Source organism: Puma concolor, chromosome E2 (assembly GCF_028749965.1).
Source record: "Puma concolor isolate L17-30 chromosome E2, mPumCon1.1.hap2, whole genome shotgun sequence".
NCBI classification, from domain to species: Eukaryota; Metazoa; Chordata; class Mammalia; order Carnivora; family Felidae; genus Puma; species Puma concolor.
This window is the reverse complement of record NC_141681.1, coordinates 2,046,247-2,058,986: the sequence shown is the minus strand read 5'-3', so window position 1 is coordinate 2,058,986 and position 12,740 is coordinate 2,046,247. Positions and strand designations below refer to the sequence as shown.

Sequence of the window (12,740 nt, the reverse complement as noted above, 5' to 3'; positions counted from 1 at the left end):
CCCAGCCTCAGACCTCCCTAAGCTCGTCTCCACAGCCCCCTGTGTGACATAAGCCCCCTGAGCCCTGCTGTGGAGGGACCCACAAGCCCCTGTGCCAGGGAAGGATTTTCCTTCTGCAGTGGGGCTCCTGGAAATCCTGAGAACTTCCCAGGGCACAGCATCTCTCGCCAGCCGTGGGCTCAGGAGAGCTGTGTTCTGGAGGCCCGACTGCCCTGAATTGGACCCACTGGGATACCAGCCCCGTGCGGTGGCACCTGTGTCCCCATCCAGAGTCACGTCCCAGCTCCTGGCAGGGAGCCTGGAGCATCAGAGGTGCTTGGCTGGAATTCGCCAAGGGAATGAGGGAAGGAGGGAATGAACGAATGAGTCAGTCGGTCAGTGAGCTGAAGGAGTGCATGCAGGAGGCAGGGAGTGAGCGGGAGGGTGGGTGAGGGCTCCCGGGGCGGGGACAGCCTGGAGTGTGAACTGCCCACAAAAAGGTCACAGGGGACCAACCACAGGCTCAATTTCAGCCCCCGCAGTTTCAGTTCAAACGGTATTTTGTTTTATGTGAATTTGTAGTCCAAGTTTGAAAATGGGCAGACTTCACCCTAACGCCTGGATTTCTGGCTTTTCCAGAAACGGCCGAGAGCCCGGCGTTTCCCGGGGGCCACAGGCAGGCGGCCGGTGCCCACGCAGCCGCGAACCTGCGTCGCCCGTGGGCTCCAGCGTTATGGCCTCCACACTTCTCCTGAACCTCCTTATCCAGGCGGAGCGCCTGGCCCTGGGGACTCAGCACAACTACTCAGAAGCTCAGTCCTGGCGGGGGGCGGGGGGGGGGAAGGGTAGTCAAACAGGGCTTGTGTGAGACGGTGCGGCCGGGCTGAACCCAGCCAGCAGGGGGCCGGGAGGCTTTGGACAAGAGGCCGCCCCCCCCCCCCCAGGTGGCCTTCGTGAAGACAGGGCGGGGGGCAACACACACTGCCTGGGGAACCCCTTCCCGCCCTGAGAACAGGGCCGTGGCCATGGCCGTGACAGGAGAGAAGGCTTCGCTGCTCGCATGACCTGTGGCCCCTGGGCAGAGCCCGCCCTGCCCCCTCCCTGCCTGTGTGTTCGGAGCGGAGGTGGGGAGTGCTGGGGGGGGGGAAGAGGCCTCGCCACAGCTGGGGCGGGCCGTGGCTGGCTGGGGGAGGCAAGCTGCCTCCGGGGGTCACGGAAACCCACCCGGAGGCTGAGAGGCCGCGTGTCCCCGGGAGGATGGTGTTGCCCCCACACGCGAGCGCCCACTCTGCGTCAGGTGCTAGGAGGGAGGATGGGCCGGCATAGCGGACAGCTGGCAGGGGACGGCCCGACGGAAGACGGCAGGGGCAGGAGCAAAGGCCCTGTGGCGGGTCAAAGGACCTGCGACAAGGCCCATGGAGGGAGGGCACTTCCGGGACCTGGGGCTCACGAGAGCCAGGCTGTTGCAGCCAGAGGCTCACCCGACACCCAGCTCAGCCCCCGCGGAGCGGGGGTCACCTGCCCACGGGAAAGGCGCCCTCGGGAATGCTGCTCAGATCGGAGCGGTCGGCCAGTCAGGGCCCCAGGAGAGCGTGGCCAGGCCCTCTGACTGTAGCTGCCTGGAGACTGGCCGAGACCATGTGGCCAGAGGACGGCAAGGGGGCTGGCCCGGGACCCCAGGCAGCCTGGCAGGGAACACTAGCCAGAAGGTCAGGAAGGTCCCTGCCCCAAGCTGCTGACGAGGAAGGAAGTGCCCATCCCCGTGTGGCTTCCAGCCCTGGGGCCTTGAAACAGTCACTTTCCCTCTCAGGGCCTCTGTTTCTCATCTGAGCCACAGGGAGGATGACAGGACCACCTCTAGGCCTGAGAGGGCTGACAAGGCAGTTAGCCCCTCGGCACATCCCCCACCCCGGGCCCAGACAGGGCAGGTCCACCCACCCCAGCCCTTGGCCTTCAAGGCCCACCCACCACCAGAGAGCCCCGCCCCCTCCGCAGACCTCGGCAGGACACGCCCCAGGCCAGGCCCCAGAGGCGGGGAGCAGGGAAGAGGTGGGAGTCCAGCAGGTATGGAACCAAATGACCCCCTCTCCCCCCTCCCCCCGCCCCCACCCCGGGCCACGTCCCCAGGGCCCTCCTGCAGTGACAATTCCAGCCGGTCAGGCCCCTCTGCATAATACAGCCCCAGCCTACCACGCGGGAGCCCTGTGACCCCGAGCCCGTCCCCTATACTCCTAGCCTCGGTTTCCTCATCTGTAAACCGGGATTGGGTGCTTGCTTCCTGCACGTGTGGCCCCTGAGCCCAGCACGCGACAGGCGCCTCCCTGGGGGGATGGCCTGGCCCGTCAGCCCGCCAGCCACCCTTAGTGCCCGCCTCCTCCCGCAGGCCCGTCCTGACTCCGCAGAGCCCTGAGCGCCGAGGACCCCGCCCCCGCCCAGCTGCCCACCAGTGTTGTGCTAATCTGTCCATCCTTGGGAAGTGAAGTTATAATCACTTTTAATTGAAAAAGGAGGCTGATAGGATCCTGAACCTGACGGAGGAGTAATTAACACAGCCACGGGGTCTCCAAGGAAGCTCATTCATCTTGTCACTCAGGAGACAGCTCATTAAACCCTGCCGTCCCCACGTCCCCACCAAGGGGGGCAAGGGGACTCACGTGGAGGCCTCGCTCAGCACAAGATAAACTCAGTTTCCAAAAGTCAGAAGGTTTCCTGGCCTTCCCTGGGGGTCTCGGGGCACAGAGCGGGAGCCCTATAGCTGTCTGCCAACTCACTTCTCAGCTTCCTTACCTGGGAAATGGGTCTAAAGGTGCTTCCCCAGGCCGCCCGGAGACAGGGAAGACTGGCCCCGGGCACATCATCCCAAGGTCTGGAGTAGCAGGAGCCCAACCCGGGCCCAGCCATCGTTCCAGGGTCCGTGGCTGGCTCTGCCCTCCCTGTTGCCAGGACCTGACCTCTGCGCCGACACGTGCCACGGTCAGGGTCACAGGGTGACAGCTTGCAAGTTTCCTGAAGCATGCCCTGGGCCGCAGCGCCAGGGGGTCTAGGTGAGCCCCAGATTCTGCCTCCAGGCACTGGCCCCCCGCCCAGCCTTTGGTGGCAAAGATCTGGAGACCTCCCTCCCTGAGGGCGTGGAGGGCGGCTGAAAGAGCCCCTGCGGACAGGGCCACCGCTGTCCTGACAGAGTGTACTCGGGGCTTCGTGCTGGGCGGCGAAAGTAATGACAAATAACTGATTTTGATCGCGAACGGTCACGTGTTAATGGGACGTCTGGGGGGAGGGATGATGAGAGTCCTTCCCCAGAAATCAGAGCCATGGGAAGCCTTGAAGCCTCAGGGGCTTTCCCAGTGCGACCCTGAGCCCAGGGGACCGAGGCCGGCCGATGTCGTGATGGGGGGTCTTGAGAAGGACAGAGGGCCCGGTCTCTGACAGTGGCTATCCGCTCCAGCAGGGCCCAAGGAGACCTCACGTCTGCAAGCATATTGGGGGCAGGGTCCACCCTGGGGACTGGGGGCGCCAGGACGAGGCCGGCCACCTACACCTCCCAGGTCCCTCCCCACGTCACTCTCCCGCTCACTATTCCCCGCCTGGCCGGGCGGGGATGACGCTTATCAAGCTGGGTGGTCCCAGTCCTTCTCCAGACCAGCTGCTCCAGTCTGACACTCAGAGCAGTGTCTCTTCCCTTCTCTGGAGGGCCAGGGGTGGAGACCCCAGCTCCCAGCTCCCTGCTCCTGCCCACAGCTGCCTCAAACATCGCTGGAGTGCTGCCCTTGCCCGGAGCTCGAAGCCCTCGGCTCCCGGAGCCCAGGCTCTGCTGCTGTGTGGCCTTGAGCAAGCCAGCACCCTCTCTGAGCTGCAGCTCCCATTTGTGAAGTGAGCACACTAAACTAGGTGCCCCCAAACATCCTTGTTTTAGAATTCCGAGACCAAGTTGCTCACCAGGCCAATCTGAAGACGCCTTGCCCGCTTTAGTTTTAAAAGTGGGTTCCCTGGATCCCTGGAGTTCTGACGCTGGCCATTAGCATGTCCAAAACCCACCGCCCTCCACGTCCTGCCCAGCCCGCCCCAGCCGAGCTGCCTCTCCGCTTTGGGACAGTGGGCACTTGCTTCATTCACCCCCAACTTGGCTGGGAGTTTCCTGGGGCCGCTGAGTCCCACTGTGACCCCTGCATGTCAGACCCTGACAGGGAGGGCCCCAAAAGGTCCCTAGCCAGGGAACTGCCCGAGGAATAGGTCAGGGGGCAGCCAACGTGTGCTGGGGCTGAGCTTGGCACAGCATTCACGTTTAGAGTGTAGGACACGCTCCCGACACTGAGTGTTGGCCTTGCCACCAGGCATTCCTGCACTCAGGTGCCAAGGCAGAGATGGAGAGGCCCCAGATGCCGCCCCCCACCCAGCGCGGCCCCTCCTGCCTGCCAGCTCCTCCCAGAGAAACAGGGTCCAGGGTCTAAGAGCCTGCGGCCCCTCCACAGCCTTGGTGAGGGCATACGGGTACATGTGTGTGCATGGGTTCGTGTGTGCATGTTTTCATAAACCTGCAAGTGTGTACATGCTCGTAAGTGTGCACACGTGTGGGCGTTTGTGCGTGTTTGCATAAGCCTGTATGTGTGTACATGCTTGTGAGTGTGCACAGGTGTGGGCGTGTGTGCATGTTTACGGGTGTGCACGCATGTGGGCGCGTGTGTGCAGAGAGGGGTATCTGGCCCATCTCACAGAGGGACGAGCCGAGGACTGCAGAGCTTGCCCGAGGCTCCCAGGGAGGTTAGCAGCAGGGCTGGGCACAGCCAGGTCCTCTCCAGCCTGTGCTGGACCCTGGGCAGGAAGGAATGGAGAGTGGGGCCTGAGCCAGCGTGGCCGGGCAGGGCAGCTGGGCCCTCCCGCGTGCTGCCTACAGCGGAGGTGGGGGGCAGCGCCGCAGTAACCCCAGAGGGCCAGAGAGTGACCTCGGACGGTGGCCGTGCTAGCTCGGTGGTCGGGGAGGACTTCCTGGAGGAGTCGGCAATGGAGCTAGACCCCGGGGAGGAGAGAAGGGAAGGGATTGGCCACGCGGGCACCGAGGCAGGGGCTCCCCGACGTGCAGCGATGCGGAGCCTGGCAAAGGGCAAGTAGGTGCCAGGGAGGGTGGGGGGTGAGGGCAGAGGGCAGCGGGGCAGGAAGATCCAGGCGGTGCGGTGTCCCCTGAACCCAGAGCTGGGTGCATGAGGGCACAGGATCCTCTGCAGCCCCTGGCCACACTGAGTTGCCCGCCTGGGTCCCCAGCATGTTGGGGTCCTCCAAAGGACTTCGCAGCTCCCTTGCTTTCAATTCCCCAACCTCCCTTCGTGGCACTTCCCCGCTCAGCCTGTGTGGGATGGTGTGGCCACTGCCGTCCTGCAGGGGAGGGCTCCGAGGTCCCTAGAGAGCCAGGCTTGTGCCGCCCCGGGCTGCTGGTGCCCAGGGTTCCGGAGGGCGCCAGTCAGTGCACACACTGGGAACAGCCCCCCGCAGGGGTGGTGACCCGGCCAGGACTCCCGCCTTTGATTTCTGCTGGCTTTCCTAACGCCAGGCGGTTAGCTGGTCCGGCAAGCGTGTTCCAGACCGCACGGACCATCCGGATGTGCCAGACCAGGCCGCTCAGGCTCAGGGAGCCTGTCCCCTGGGGCAGGGCTGGACACGACAGCCGGCTACGTCTCCTCCCATCTGGCCGGCACAACCCTGTGACGCGTCGGTCGGACCCTGCCAGCCCCTGCTTGGGACCCCCAGCGCGCACGTCGCTGGGGATCAGGTCTGCTGCCCTGGCCGGAGGCAGGTGTGTGCTGTCTCCTCCAGGCGGCTGGGGGTGGGTGGGGGAGGGCGTCTCGGTCTGGCCTGCGGCCGCCGACCCCTACAGTCTGGGAAGTGGAGAGCTGCCTCCAGGAGTGTTTCCACACCCCAGCGAGGGTCTGTGCGGAACAAAGGGACGGGGGAGACGGGCCTGTCCTTAAGCAGGAGTCCCCACCAGCCCCCTCCCTGTCATTTTCGAAGACATCATCTTCTCCCCACGAGCTCCTCTTATCTCCTTCCTGTTAAAGGATCTCAAATATGCACCCGATAAGGGCAGACAAACAGCTTCCCGGCCCCCTCGCAACGCCTGCCTCCACTTTCCCCAAAGTAATTAAGATAAATGCAGCTGATAATTGGCGCAGTATTCTTAAACGTACCCTCGGGCCATATCGCAGATATAATTCCACCTGCACGGGTTTATCTGAGCGCTCGGGTAACAGATAGTTTTTTAAGCGAAGCGGCGGCGTTTGAAGGAAAAGGAAAAGACAGCATTTGTAGAAGGAATGTCACAAGGAGCCACACTGCGGCGCCCAGAGCCCGGGTGGTGACCGGAAGCCCCTGTATGGCTTGTGGCGGCTCCACTGAGCTGCCCCCAGGCCTCGGGGCGCGCCTGGCTGCTCGGCGGGCGGGGAAGGGGGCTGGGATGGGCGTGGGGGCGCACCAAGGGCGTGGGGGGGCGCCGTGGCCGTGGAGGGCGCTGGGGCGGTAGTGTCTGGCCAGAAGGGGCCTCTGCGCGGGGGCTGGTGGGCGCAGGCAGGACTGTGCTCCTCTCCCTTTGCCCAGCCGCGCTCCTAGGGGAGGACCTGGGGCCGCAAGCCCCGCCCAGCAGAGCTGGCACCTGCGCCTCTGGCCCCGCCCAGCAACCCCTGGCCCCGCCCAGCACGCCCCAGGGGGACAGGCCAGAGGAGGGGGCCAGGCCACAGGCCAGGAGTGCTGCGCACCCGGGGAGGCAGGGCCGGGCAGCCAGGCGCAGAGCAGGGAACCCGCAGTCAGAGGGGCCTCCCAGCCTGGAGCCCCGATCCCCAGGCCTGGCCACGCTTGGCCATGGGTGTCCCCGCCCTCACGAGACCCGGCTCCCCGCCGCTTGCCCTTGTCACTATTGCCGCACGTGTCACCCCCGCGCCTGCCCCCCTCACCCGCTCCCCTCTTGTGCCTCAGTTTCCCCTCTGTAAGGGGAGGAGACCGCCTGGTAGGACGGCCGGGGAGACCACGTGAGGGAAGGAGCGGGCCCAGCGTCTCATGCGCCCCGGGCTCCGTGGGGAGGACAGGAGCCCGAAGGAAAGCTAGCAGCCCCTGAAACCGTGGCTGCCCCCTCGCGGGGCGCGGCGCGTGCTGCCTGAGCTGCCACCCGCGTTGGTTCTGGAACCTTCAGGGTGGGGGCCGGGCTTGGGACCCACCCTAGAGCACGGTCCCACCCTCCCCCTCATCACTCCCAAACCCCCCCACCCCCATGCCACCGCGCTGCCCCTGACAGCCAGGACGAGGGGACAAAAGGACAGATGCATCTCTCCTGTGTCTCTTCAGGTGTCTCCCGTCTTTCTCCGAGAAGCTGAATCCACTGACGTCTGGGCCACAGGGCGAGGGGCGGGGCCTCGCTGCCGGCTCAGGACCCCGGGTGTCCTGTCACCAGTCATGGAAGATGGAGGGGGGGTGGGCGTGTACAGCTGGGGAAACAGGCCAGAAGGCCCAGGGTCACGCGTGGAGGTCGGGGGCACAGTCCCTCCCGCATGCATCCCGCGAGCAGAGGGGCCAGTGTGGGAGCACGCGTCCGGCCCTGACAGCTGAGGGGGTCATCAGTAACTGCCATATCTCACGGGGGAGATACACGCCACCAGGAGGGCTTCTGGGAAGAGGTGGACAGGAGGACCCGGGAAGAGCAAACACCCAGCGGGTGCTTGCCGTGTGCTGGTCTGCTCAAAAGGTCTGGGCGCGCTGCTCCCTTCGCTCCTCCACAACGACCCCTGGAGGTCAGGACTCTGACGGTCCCTAAATTACAGCCTCGGGTGGACCCCATCCTGCGCTGTCTCCCTGAAAGTGGGTGGGAATCAGGAAGAAGGGAGAGAAGTAGGGGGCCTCCCAGGCGGGGATTCTCAGGATCAGAGAGGCCACAGCGAAACAGGGCAGGTTGAAAGGGGAGGGGAAGGAGGAGGAGCAGAGGCCAGACGCCGTGCAGGGGTCGAGGGGTCATGGGGGGCACCGGGAGGATAGGGGTCCAGGCCTGTGGCGGGACCACCTCTCACCAGGAGCTGCTGTCCCACACCCCGGCCAGAGCCAGCCAGCATGACCACAGTCTTGAGTTACCCAGGGCGAGAATGGCCAGGTAGTGTTTCTGAGGGGAAGGGAGTTACCCACACTCCTGGGGGTTCCCTGGGGTGGCCTGGGATCCGAGGGATTGGATCTCCCGACTTCAAAGGGGCCCCAGGCCCTCTGAAACCCACACCGATGCGCACTGGGGGCTTTGCCAAGAGCCTGGGCAGGGCCGGAACCCGAGACCCTGGGCACACGCTGCCCCGCCCCCGCCCCCGCCCCCACCCCACAGTCTAAGCCCCGGAGACGGGTCCTCCAGACCCTGGAGGTGCAGTGGGCATAGAGTGTCCTGGGGTCCTGCAGACAGCCACCGTCCCGGGGCCAAGCAAACAGGGTGATGGGGCAGCTGAGCTCTGCCCACAGGCTCTGCATCCCCAGGGGTAGGAAGGGGTGGCTGGGCCACGGGACACAGCCACTGTGTCCAGCTCGGGAGCATGATCTCAAGCAGGCCTGCTTCTCAACCCCATGCCTCACTGCATGACGGACAGGTCCCACCACCTTCTGAGCCTCAGTTTCCCCATCTGTAGTTACCTGTTGACTTTCCCGCTGAACTCTGCAAGGCGGAGCCGTGAATCAGCTCGTGGTGATTCACGTAGGCGTAGCGGGAAGGCTCAGCGGGAGCTCCGGGTGGAGTCAGCGGGCCTCAGCCTGCCTGCCCCTGGGGAAGGGCACACCCCTGCGTGGGCGCAGGGCTCCGATCAAAGCCTGGGATCTTGGGAGGAATTCAAGACTCGCAGGCGGGGAGATGAGTTGTCCGCTACTGTGTGACAAATGGCAGCTGAAAGGAAAAAAGTCTGTCACCTGTCACAGCGTCCAGGGACCTGTCACAGCCTCTGGGGGTCAGGCATGTGGGCGCATCTCAGCCGGGCGGCCTGGCTCGGGGCCTCCCCGGCTGGTGGCCCCGAAGGTCAGCAGGGGCTGCAGGCTCATCTGGAGGCCCGACCGGGGCTGGAGGAACCACCTCCAGGGTGGTTGTTCCCACAGCCGCAGATGGGAGGCCTTGGTGCCTTGCTCGTGGGCCTGCCCACAGGGCTCCTGAGTTCCTGCAACATGGCGGCCAGTAGCCCCCAAGTGGGTGACTGACAGAGCAGGCAGAAGCCACAGTGCCTCGTATGACCTATTTCTAAAGCCAAACACCCTCCCTGCCCCCATATCCTGCCCATCAGGGAGCCACCAAGTCCAGCCCGTGTAGACGGGGAGCGAATTGGGCTCCACCGCTTGGAGGGAGGGAACTCAAAGCATCTGTGGCCAAATTCTGTAACCACCATGGGGACTGGCTTGACAGTCCCTCTCCAAATCACAAATGCACTTGCCCTTTGCCCCCCCCCATCTCTTCTTAGTACCCTGCGGGCCTCACCTGCAAGTGTCCGTGTCACCCTGCTATTTGTGGAGGCTGTCCGTCCATCCTGCAGAATGTTCCGTAGCCGAGTGTGGTGGAGAGATGAGCCGGCAGACAGACAGACAGGAATCTCTTTGTGGAGTCCTGGGGATGGTCTCTAAGAGATGCTATGAAATACCAGAAGGAACGCAGGGAACCGTGAGGGTGGCCGACTATCTCGTGTTGAAGGACGGAGGGAGATGTGGACGCTTACCCATAGTTGCTGGTATTTACATCAAGAAACTCTGGAAAGAAACACCGGAATCTGCCCCGAGTGCTGCCCCAGCAGGACCGGGGCGGAGGGTCCGTAGGCCCAGGGTAGGGCGCGAGGCTTCTCACGTTGCCTGGGGTTTGGGAGCCACACGAACACGTCAGCTATGCACACGTTTCCTAACGGAAAGAAATGTAAAATAATCATCCCACGTGTAGGGAAAGCAGTCGACTCCCCGCGCCCCGCCCCCCAGCGCTGCAGGGACCCTTGGGCCGGGCCAACCGGCCCCCTCAAGCTCACCCCATCTCCCTGCGGGCCCCGGGGCAGCTTCCTGACGCCCTGCGGCACCGGGGGACCCCTACCTGGAGCGGCTCCCTGCAGCCGGCTCCTCCGGGGGCTCTCGGCCCCAGCCAAGCGCCACACGGATTCTGACCCTCTTTCCCTTCTCTCGCAGCCAAGAAATCCTCATTCCTCAGGAAATTGACCTGTGCGGCGACCCAGCTGAGGGCCCCACTCCCCAGGTATGTAGCTGAGGACAGCTGGAGGCTGTCCCAGAGGCGGCCGGAGATGCCCTGTCTCCGGCCCGGGCCCACCCCCCACACCCGGCGTCTCCCTCCAGCCCCCCGCGTTGCGGTCACTGGGGCGGCCAGCTGCCACCCCGGGACACTTGCTCCTGGAGCCTGCTGTCCGGGGCTGGCCCACGGCCTCGAACCGCAGCCCCGGGCCCGGGAGGGGTGCAGACAGCAGGGTGTCACTGACATCCTCCACAGCACCCAGCACGCCAGGGCCCTCCTTCTGTGATCTCCTCACGGCGTCTCCCTCGAGCCAGTGATGGGGCAGTCACGGTTTTGAGCAGGAAAATGCACCGGTGCCGGTATTATTCTCAGGTCACAGGTCGAGAGCCCAAGGCTGGACGACATGTCACCATGGGGCAAGGGGGTCTAGGCCAGGGCCACTGAACCCAACCCCCCACCGCCCGCTCACCCCACCCACTGGGCACAGCTTGGAGCCCAGATCTGTGGGGCCTTCGTGGCGTCTGACGCCGCTCTGGCCTGACCTGCCATCTGCCAGAAAGTTCTGGAAGCCATGGAGAGGTCGGGGGCCCTTGCCCATCTACGCCCCGCCTGGGTCTGGGTGGGCCTGGGCCCTGCCTCCTTAGGCTGCCTGCGAAGTTCAGGGGGGGGGTCCCACAGGCCAGAGCCCTCTTCACTCTTAGTGGGGGCAGACACCAGCCCCCAATGGGTTCAGTGCCGCCCGACTCACACTGAATCGGCACACTGGAAATGGCAGACAGGCTCTGGTTATCGGGCGTCCCTGTAGGCGACAGCAAGGGGGCACCTGAAGGGGTGCGCTGGCCCGGGGCAGGGTGCACGGGGAGGCAGGGCCGCCCTCGCTCGAGCTCCTGGCCGCAGGCCTGCCATCTCCTCACTCACAGGCCCCTCTTCACGGCCCGCAGGGGCCACGCTGTCCTCTGGGACCTGACCCAGCTCCCCCAGTCTGTTCCCAGGACACAGAAGCCCTTCCGAGGGTCCCCAGGCTGCGCTGCACCTGCCTGTGCCCACAGTCCCTCTCCCGGGTGCCCTCTCCATCTTGGTGCCCCGAGGCTGGCCATCTAGGCCACCGGAGCCAATGCCACCCCCTCCTGAAGGCTTCCTTTGAGGCCACAAGATGGCCAAGGAGCTGGCCACAGCTCGTGACCTCGGCCCTCACAGAGACAGGACAGAGTCACTGCTGCTCACGTCTAGCGACCACGTCGAGCCATGCGGCCAAGCCTGCTGGCAGAGGGACGGGCTGGGACAGTCGGGGACAGTCCCTCCACGGGGATGGTGGAATCTTGAGTAATAATTCCACCTGCCTCCCCAGAGGCCCCGACAGGGAGCCCTCAGAGCAGACCTGGGGGATGCTGACGTGGAGACTCACAAGTGTCCCCAGAGGCTGTGGCGCCCCCGAGGGCAGGTGGGGCTGTGGGGGCCAGCGGCTTCCACTCCCCCTTAAAAACCCACACAGGATCCCCAGGTACTGCTGCAGCCTGGAGGGGCCAACCGAGCCCAGTTCTCATCTGGCTTCAGGCAGTGCCCGGGGGGGGGGGGGGGGGGGGGGCAGCGCAGAAGCCCATGCACGGGACGGGGGTCGGGCAGGGGAGGTGGGGGACACTGAGGCCAGGGAAGTGCAGGTACCGGGGAGAGCCCCCCGTGTGCCAACTCATGTAGACCCTGGAGCCTGTGGGCGGCCCGGTGAGGGAGGCACCGGTAACCATCCCTGCAAGGTCAAGGGTGTGGAGGCCGACCTTTCCCCAGCCGGGAGTGCCTCTGTGTGCGAGGCCTGGGCCGGGCTGAGTGTCCAGCTCCCTGCCCCCGGGGCCCAGGATCCACAGAATCAGACCGGCAGCCCACGCCGACAGCACACATTCCTCCAGGGGCCTGTTCTGCAGCGTGTGGGCAGCGACCCATGTCGTCTCTGCAGCAGCACCAGCCGGCAGGTGCAGGGAGGCCGAGGGGCTTGCCCAGGTCACGCAGCCGGCCAGCGGGCTGCCCAGCCGGGGATGGGGTGTGGGCGCGGCCCTCTACCTGTCGCGCGGGAGCCACGCCCACCCGGGAGACCAGGCAGGCACAGCACCCCCTCCTTGGTGGGGTAGTCCCGGGAAGGAGTACCAGCGGAGCCTGGACGCGGGCCCCTCCCTCGGGACACAGACCAGCGAGTCCCCAGAGCACGAGGCTTGAGGCTGTCCTGGGCCAGCAGGGCCTCACCTCCTGTCTCCTGCCGCTCTGCTCCTGCTGCGAGGCCCCTCCCCGGGCAGGCGAGGGTGACCCCCCCGCTCCTCCCTGGGCTCTCCCCTGGCCCCAGCTGGGTTCATCTCAGGCCTCTGGGTGCTCATCACCCCCGCTGCGGCCAGGGTCTTCTCGGACCCTCTCCCCCACAAAGGGGGCCCTCTCTCAGTCTGGCGGGGACCCGCTCCCTCACCTGTGAAGGGGCCGTTGGAGTGGAGCCCCCCCCCCACCGAGGGCAGGGGTTTCTGTGCAGCTGCCAGGCCCCCCCCCCCCCGGCTGCCACAGCCTCCGTGGAGCC

The 12,740-nt window shown here is 65.5% G+C and overlaps 1 protein-coding gene across 2 annotated transcripts in view; it reads left to right on the top strand.

Moving 5' to 3' along the window:
- Positions 1 to 12,740, top strand: part of ZNF469 (zinc finger protein 469) — a 113,564-nt gene that overhangs the window by 89,163 nt on the left and 11,661 nt on the right. For both annotated transcript variants that reach the window (XM_086688721.1, XM_086688720.1), the window contains exon 2: positions 10,129 to 10,195. The gene's annotated coding sequence lies outside the window, so the exon portion shown is untranslated. The remainder of the gene's footprint in view (positions 1 to 10,128; positions 10,196 to 12,740) is intronic.